Source organism: Armigeres subalbatus, chromosome 3, assembly GCF_024139115.2.
Source record: "Armigeres subalbatus isolate Guangzhou_Male chromosome 3, GZ_Asu_2, whole genome shotgun sequence".
Lineage (NCBI taxonomy): Eukaryota > Metazoa > Arthropoda > Insecta > Diptera > Culicidae > Armigeres > Armigeres subalbatus.
In genome coordinates this window covers 355,924,291-355,932,367 of record NC_085141.1, presented here as the reverse complement: position 1 = coordinate 355,932,367, position 8,077 = coordinate 355,924,291, and the positions used below count along the sequence as shown (strand labels likewise).

Genomic DNA, 8,077 nt, shown 5'->3' with positions numbered 1-8,077 from the left:
CTGGCCTTTGAAAGGAGGCCTGGGCCTCTTGAAAGGAGGCTTCCTGGCCTCTTGAAAGGAAGCCTGGGCCTCTTGAAAGGAGGCTTCCGGCCTCTTGAAAGGAGGCTTCCGGGCCTCTTGAAAGGAGGCTTCCTGGCCTCTTGAAAGGAGGCCTGGCCTCTTGAAAGGAGGCTTCTGGCCTCTTGAAAGGAGGCTTCCGGGCCTCTTGAAAGGAGGCTTCGGGCCTCTTGAAAGGAGGCTTCAGGCCTCTTGAAAGGAGGCTTCCGGGCCTCTTGAAAGGAGGCTTCCGGGCCTCTTGAAAGGAGGCTTCCGGGCCTCTTGAAAGGAGGCTTCGGGGCCTCTTGAAAGGGGGCTCTGGGCCTCTTGAAAGGAGGCTTCTGGCCTCTTGAACGGAGGCTTCCGGGCCTCTTGAAAGGAGGCTTCCGGGCCTCTTGAAAGGAGGCCTCTGAACCCCTTGAAAGTAGGTTTCGAACCAATTGAGCGAAGGCTTCCAAGCCTCTTGAAATGAGGCTTCCGGGCCTTATGAAAGGAGGCTTCCGGGCCTCTTGAAAGGAGGATTCCGGGCCTCTTGAAAGGAGGCTTCCTGGCCTCTTGAAAGGAGGCTTCTGGGCCTCTTGAAAGGAGGCTTCTGGGCCTCTTGAAAGGAGGCTTCCTGGCCTCTTGAAAGGAGGCTTCCGGGCCTCTTGAAAGGAGGCTTCGGGCCTCTTGAAAGGAGGCTTCTGGGCCTCTTGAAAGGAGGCTTCCTGGCCTCTTGAAAGGAGGCTCCTGGCCTCTTGAAAGGAGGCTCCCTGGCCTCTTGAAAGGAGGCTTCCTGGCCTCTTGAAAGGAGGCTTCTGGCCTCTTGAAAGGAGGCTTCCGGGCCTCTTGAAAGGAGGCTTCCGGGCCTCTTGAAAGGAGGCTTCCGGGCCTCTTGAAAGGAGGCTTCTGGCCTCTTGAAAGGAGGCTTCTGGCCTCTTGAAAGGAGGCTTCCGGGCCTCTTGAAAGGAGGCTTCGGGCCTCTTGAAAGGAGGATTCCGGGCCTCTTGAAAGGAGGATTCTGGCCTCTTGAAAGGAGGCTTCGGGCCTCTTGAAAGGAGGCTTCCGGGCCTCTTGAAAGGAGGCTTCCTGGCCTCTTGAAAGGAGGCTTCAGGCCTCTTGAAAGGAGGCTTTCCTGGCCTCTTGAAAGGAGGCTTCCGGGCCTCTTGAAAGGAGGCTCTGGGCCTCTTGAAAGGAGGCTTCCGGGCCTCTTGAAAGGAGGCTTCCTGGCCTCTTGAAAGGAGGCTTCCGGGCCTCTTGAAAGGAGGCTTCTGGGCCTCTTGAAAGGAGGCTTCCGGGCCTCTTGAAAGGAGGCTTCCGGGCCTCTTGAAAGGAGGCTTCCGGGCCTCTTGAAAGGAGGCTTCTGGCCTCTTGAAAGGAGGCTTCCAGGGCCTCTTGAAAGGAGGCTTCGGGCCTTTGAAAGGAGGCTTCGGGCCTCTTGAAAGGAGGCTTCAGGGCCTCTTGAAAGGAAGCTTCCGGGCCTCTTGAAAGGAGGCCTGGGCCTCTTGAAAGGAGGCTTCCGGCCTCTTGAAAGGAGGCTTCCGGGCCTCTTGAAAGGAGGCTTCCGGGCCTCTTGAAAGGAGGCTTCTGGCCTCTTGAAAGGAGGCTTCCGGGCCTCTTGAAAGGAGGCTTCCGGCCTCTTGAAAGGAGGCTTCCTGGCCTCTTGAAAGGAGGCTCTGGGCCTCTTGAAAGGAGGCTTCCTGGCCTCTTGAAAGGAGGCTTCCGGGCCTCTTGAAAGGAGGCTTCCGGGCCTCTTGAAAGGAGGCTTCCGGGCCTCTTGAAAGGAGGCTTCCTGGCCTCTTGAAAGGAGGCTTCCGGGCCTTTTGAAAGGAGGCTTCTTGGCCTCTTAATACGAGGCTTCTGGGCCTCTTGAAAGGAGGCTTCCTGGCCTCTTGAAAGGAGGCTTCGGGCCTCTTGAAAGGAGGCTTCCGGGCCTCTTGAAAGGAGGCTTCCGGCCTCTTGAAAGGAGGCTTCCGGGCCTCTTGAAAGGAGGCTTCGGGCCTCTTGAAAGGAGGCTTCGGGCCTTTGAAAGGAGGCTTCCTGGCCTCTTGAAAGGAGGCTTCCTGGCCTCTTGAAAGGAAGCCTGGCCTCTTGAAAGGAGGCTTCCGGGCCTCTTGAAAGGAGGCTTCCGGGCCTCTTGAAAGGAGGCTTCCTGGCCTCTTGAAAGGAGGCTTCCGGGCCACTTGAAAGGAGACTTCTGGTCGTCTTGAAAGGAGACTTCTGGTCCTCTTGAAAGGAGGCTTCCAGGCCTCTTGAAAGGAGGCTTCCGGGCCTCTTGAAAAGAGGCTTCCGGGCCTCTTGAAAGGAGGCTTCCGGGCCTCTTGAAAGGAGGCTTCCGGGCCTCTTGAAAGGAGGCTTCCGGGCCTCTTGAAAGGAGGCCTCTGGACCTCTTGAAAGTAGGTTTCGAACCAATTGAGCGAAGGCTTCCAAGCCTCTTGAAAGGAGGCTTCCGGGCCTCTTGAAAGGAGGCTTCCGGGCCTCTTGAAAGGAGGCTTCCGGGCCTCTTGAAAGGAGGCTTCCGGGCCTCTTGAAAGGAGGCTTCCGGGCCTCTTGAAAGGAGGCTTCCGGGCCTCTTGAAAGGAGGCTTCCGGGCCTCTTGAAAGGAGGCTTCCGGGCCTCTTGAAAGGAGGCTTCCGGGCCTCTTGAAAGGAGGCCTCTGAACCTCTTGAAAGTAGGTTTCCGAACCATCTGAAAGGAGGCTTCTGGGCCTCTTGAAAGAAGTCCTCCGAGCTGCTTAGAAGGAGGCTTTCGAGAAGCGTAGCAGGATGCTTCCAATTCTCTTGCAACGAAGCAACTGAGCTTTTCGAAAAAAAGATCCTTCATGTCTCTCTGTTTTTAAAATTTGTTCATTCGTCGTTCAGTCCTTTTGATCTTTTGTCCCACACTGTGGTGGTTGTGGAGAGAATGATTCAATAGTCTTTAAGTTACTGATCGACATGCATATTATGTACACAATTTAGAAAAAATAAACTAAAACTTTATCAACAAGTTTTGATTAAAATTGATTAAAATCCGCCATTATGCATTTTTGTCCGAGGTACCCCCTGGGCCCGGCGAAGGTACCCCCAGGGGTACAGGTTGAGAACCGCTGACTAAGACTATTATCAGCATCTATATAACGTTGGTTGACCGATGCACTATCGTTGTTGGCAACCATAAAAGAGTTAGGGCTTTAGGATCCGATTACTTAAATAAAACTATATTTTTTTTTGGATTCCAGAAACCTTCATGATTACTGTTCAAGCTCCACCTAACTGCGACATCTCCTTTTGCTAACATACAGATCTTGCCAGACAACGACTTCGAACAGAACTACATATGTCAAAATGCCTAATATTTGGCAATATTTTTGTAAACTTAGTAATCAGACCCATCAGATAGTAAGGTAAAATTATTACCTAGATGATATATCAACATATGTACAACAAATCATGGGTAGGACAATACCTTGGCTGTCCCACCCAGGAACATTCATGCGTAGGACATGTCCTGCTTGTCCTACCCACTCCCGGCGCCACTGTCGGCGATCAACAATGCACCAGATATTTACTCTGCGATAAACTTCGTGAATACAACTTGCGCATTCATCATCTGTTTGTAGCTTTCAAGTCAGCGTATCCCACACTTGTAGCACACTTGTCATATATCAGTCACGGTGACTCATATGCGACCAAATCTCGTCACATTGAAGTTAAATACTGCAACAGAATCGACCTGAATTGTGCTGCTAGGGCGAATCAATGAAACGGAACGACCTTGTGACATTCAATGCCAGAACATGTCTTTCCGGCAAACCTTATTAGCCTGATTCGTGTGGCGCTGGATGGATCCGAATTAAGCGTCAAAATATGTGATGAGGCATCTGATTCGTTCGTGACGTTAGATGGAGCGAAGCAGGGCGATGCATCGCGATGCGCTCTCTAATCTGCTATTCAACATAGCTCTGGAAGGTGCAATTCGAAGATCTGGTGTGCAAAGAAATGGAACCATCATCATTAAGTCTGACATGCTCCTTGGTTTTGCGGATGACATCGTCATCATTGGTGTAGATCGCAGAGCAGGGGAAGAGGCTTTCGTGCCTTTCAAACGAGAGACTGAAAGAATAGGACTGATCATAAACTTTGTCAAACCTAAGTATTTTTTGGCTGAGCTGGCAGAGAACGTGGCAGTCCAAACGGTGTTGGTCCCGAGGTGAAAATAGATGGGGTGCGATTTGACGTTGTCGACGAAATCATATATCTTGGAAGACTCGTTACATGTGATAATGACATTAACCGCGAGGTGAAAAGACGTGTTGAAGCTGCAAGTAGGACTTTCTACAGTTTGCGTAGCCAGCTTAAGTCTCGCAATCTACAGACACGGACAAAACTAGCTCTGTGTATATCGTTGATTCGTCCAGTCACTTTGTACAGCCATGAAGCATAGACGTCTGCATCTTTTAATGCAGACTGTCTAATTCTCGGAGAGTTTCAGCGGAAAATACTGTGCTCAATACTTGGCAGGCGTGGTGGGAAATGGTGAATGGCGCAGATAAAATACCACAGATTACAGTGGGCTGGACATGTAGTGTGTACGCCGGAAAAGAGACTATACCAAAAGTCATTTTCAGCAGAGAACCTGGAAGAGGACGTCGGCTCCGGGGTAGACCGCGCACTCACTGGCTGTGTGCAATAGAGGAAGATGCGCGTGCGACCTGCGTGCAGGAAGACTGGCTAGTGGCGACAGCATGGCCTTCCAAGCCAGAACGAGCAATCTGGAATAAGACATTACATTCTGTTTTGCTCCGGACCACACGAAGTATACGACCATCATAGATATAGGTAAGTTTCCATATTGCTTTATGTATTTGACAACAATCATGGGAAAAAAGGACGCTACCCAGATTTGGTTAAAAAATTTCTGTGAACTCAAATTTTGGGTTGATTTATCTACCTGGATACCGTGTTTTCTAACTTTTTTATAGTATTGTGTGTTATTGGCCTCTTCTTTCTTTCATCCCATTTTTGCCTAACTTGTCTTTATTTTTGTCTTACCTAAGCATAGAAAAGGATATATGAACCCTCGACCGTTCACAATGTTGGGCACTTATCATTTGCCGATTTACTCGCAACAGGTTCCATTCGACGAGAAATCCATTGTTAGTTATTGAAAATTGGCCAAATCAGACTATGTGTTTAAAAGTAATGGTCAAAATACTATTGTTATACACAAAACACGCTAAAAAACTCACTTTTTTGCACAGCAAATAATTTTGAAAATTCAACGACGTGTAAAACTGCAGCTCATCCTATCAAACGAAATAACATTCGATACTCAATTAAATTTGATTGAATTTTACAAGCAAGCACCGTTTAAATTTATTTTGATTTAAAAGAATAGTGAGATCGATTGAATGTTACGTTTATTTGCATGCTCCAAATATGTGCATGAAAATGCATTTAAAATCACAACATATTTTTATCTGTGTGGCATATGTAATGCAGGGGAAAGGCACCAACATCGCTAAGTAGATTAATCAGATTTTTTTTCATATTCTAGTTAAATTCTTTTAATTTTTTTCTTCCAACCTCATAATTTTGCAGTTATTATCTTACCGATGAATGGAAATTCATTCAACGGAATTGAAAGCAAAGATTGAAGAAAAGTCAACAAGCGCCATTAAGTACCTTGCAAGTACAGACAGATTAATAATAACAAGACAATCGGCGACTAAATCCGCCGAAAATCTTTTCAATGTCAAACCGACAAAAAAAGCCGCACATTGCCAACATTTTTATTAGCGGCGCAGCACCATGAACACATAGACAGCATCGTATCGGATTCGGATAGAACGTACGGGGCGAAATGTCGTTATTTCTTGCTGGTTACTTGAACGTGCAAAGTTTTCTACGTCGCGTCGTCGGTTTTATGAGCGAACGCTCTGGACTGTTGACTGTGCGGGGAATCGACGATGATTGTCCAAAAAAGTATCTCGAGAATGGGGGCGATGCGGTGCGGGGGGACGGGAGCTCACTAAAACGTCGCTGCCGCGCCAGTATAAACGGATTATGGTTTGAGCGTTTGAGGCTCGTTCGTAACATTGAAGGTTAACCTTCCGAATTTCTCGCATTAGCAACGCAACAGCAGCAGCAGCAGCACCACCGACCGGCAGTGGAACAATTTGTTGCAGCAATTCGTTGAGGAAGCCGACTTTCGAAGCGGTCGAGTGGGTAATGTCTAATGTCAAGTTGGAACGAGTGCTGCTTTGTTCTTGAAAGCTAAGTAAGCTGCTTAGACTTTGAGATTAAGATTAGCAATGAAAAAATGCTTCATGCTCTGCATGGGTATGAGATCAGTATGGTTGTTAATAATGCTAGTCACATTTTCCAGTAACAAAGATATTTGGTAGAAAATTTTACTACGATTTAAAAATTATTTTAAATTCAACCAAGTGCTTTGAAAAAATAAGCGACAGTTGATATCGCTAATCAGGCTCCGGCGAGATTCGAACTCACGATCTCCTGTTTACTAGACAGGCGCTTTAACCAACTAAGCCACGGCGCCGTTGGGCGCTTGACTAGTGTAGAGCATTGCCGTTCCTCTTCATAAAGTCGGTATGCAGCCAACGTTTTAGTTCATCAGAAGGTCAACCTGTAGAAGCATTTCCACGCAATAATTGCGGCCCGTGCTTACTTCTTCGTATGTGAGATAGTGCGAGAGCGGTTGGCGAAAGGCGAACCATCAAAAAGCGACGAGTTATATTCAATATTATCAACCTTATTCAGTGTCATTTGAGTTCAAGTGGCATACATAAATTATGATTTTTATCAATCACAGCCATCGCCACATCGTCATTCCTGTTTCATACCCCATTACTTGAATACAGGTGAATGAAGTACACAACAGGATGCACAACCAGAGTCACATATTCGACTTTTCAAAAATAAAACTTTGCCCACAGAGTACAGACGTTCAATTTGAATTACTATGCCCGATAATCACAAACAAACTGTCGCAAAATGCTTGATGTGATATTTTTGATTTCCCTATTTTCTAACTTAATTTTTATCTCATTTTATTTATTTTCAAAGTCCCAATCAAATCTCGCTTAAATGTCTGTTCTCTGTGCTTCAGCATCGGTCTTCATCGGGAGACAGCTTATCGCCTTCCTAGCTCGCATTGCTATGAACGTACTACAGTGCGACGTGTCTCAGTTGAAACGCACATTTTTTTTTATTTTCGAGCAGAGGAGTAAGGTGGTAGAAGTTTTTCTACAAACAAGCGAGTGAGCGTCGGCACGATTGGATGACTTTCTGTTGATATTTATGTTGGTACTCTGTATGGTTACTTTCGATTCCGCTTTCGGCAGACGGTGTACGAGGCGACGATAGCAGCTTTAGGACTTCAAGGTCACGAATACATTTTTTCGCACCTAGCTTTTATAACTGACCGAATCACTAATGTGTGTGATAGAAATTATCCGTGGGTAAAGATGCCTTCAAACCCCCCTTCCCTTTTCGCATCTACTTTTTATTCATATTTCCAATTTATTTTTATTTTCAATATTTTTTCAAGACAATAGTGCTCTGTTTTATTTTCTCCTTGTTTTTGCATCGTGTTACACTTTGTAACGTTAGAATGGTGGCAAAGTTATGTTATGGTAAAAATATTACTCCTACAACGCACGAGAAAAGCAACATTACCGCTACGGGGTTAGCCAAAAAGGTTGAAATAGGCAACATTTTGTCGAGGTATAATTCAGCATAAATTTGCGTAGGATGATTCGACTTTGATGAAACCGGGACCATCGGACGCGGAAACTCTTCTAGTATACTGTTCCCATGCAAAACCTCAGGTTGTCCCTTGGTCACCATCCGATCCATCCGGTATGCTAGAAATGATTTTTTTCTTCTGCTTGTCATTTTATGTGACGTTTACTACAGTCATCCCACAGATATGAATAGGCTAAGGTATACTGCACAGCTTGACTTGATCCAAGGATGTTAACGATCATTCAGAAATTTGCGTTCGATCATTTAGTAGTTTGTCAATAACACATTCCAGAAGCTGAATTTCAAAATAT

The 8,077-nt window shown here is 46.5% G+C and overlaps 1 non-coding gene across 1 annotated transcript; it reads right to left on the bottom strand.

Moving 5' to 3' along the window:
- Positions 1 to 6,484: 6,484 nt before the first annotated feature.
- Positions 6,485 to 6,558, bottom strand: Trnat-agu (transfer RNA threonine (anticodon AGU)). The gene has a single exon. It is a non-coding gene; the product is annotated as a tRNA-Thr (tRNA).
- Between the last annotated feature and the right edge of the window lie 1,519 nt (positions 6,559 to 8,077).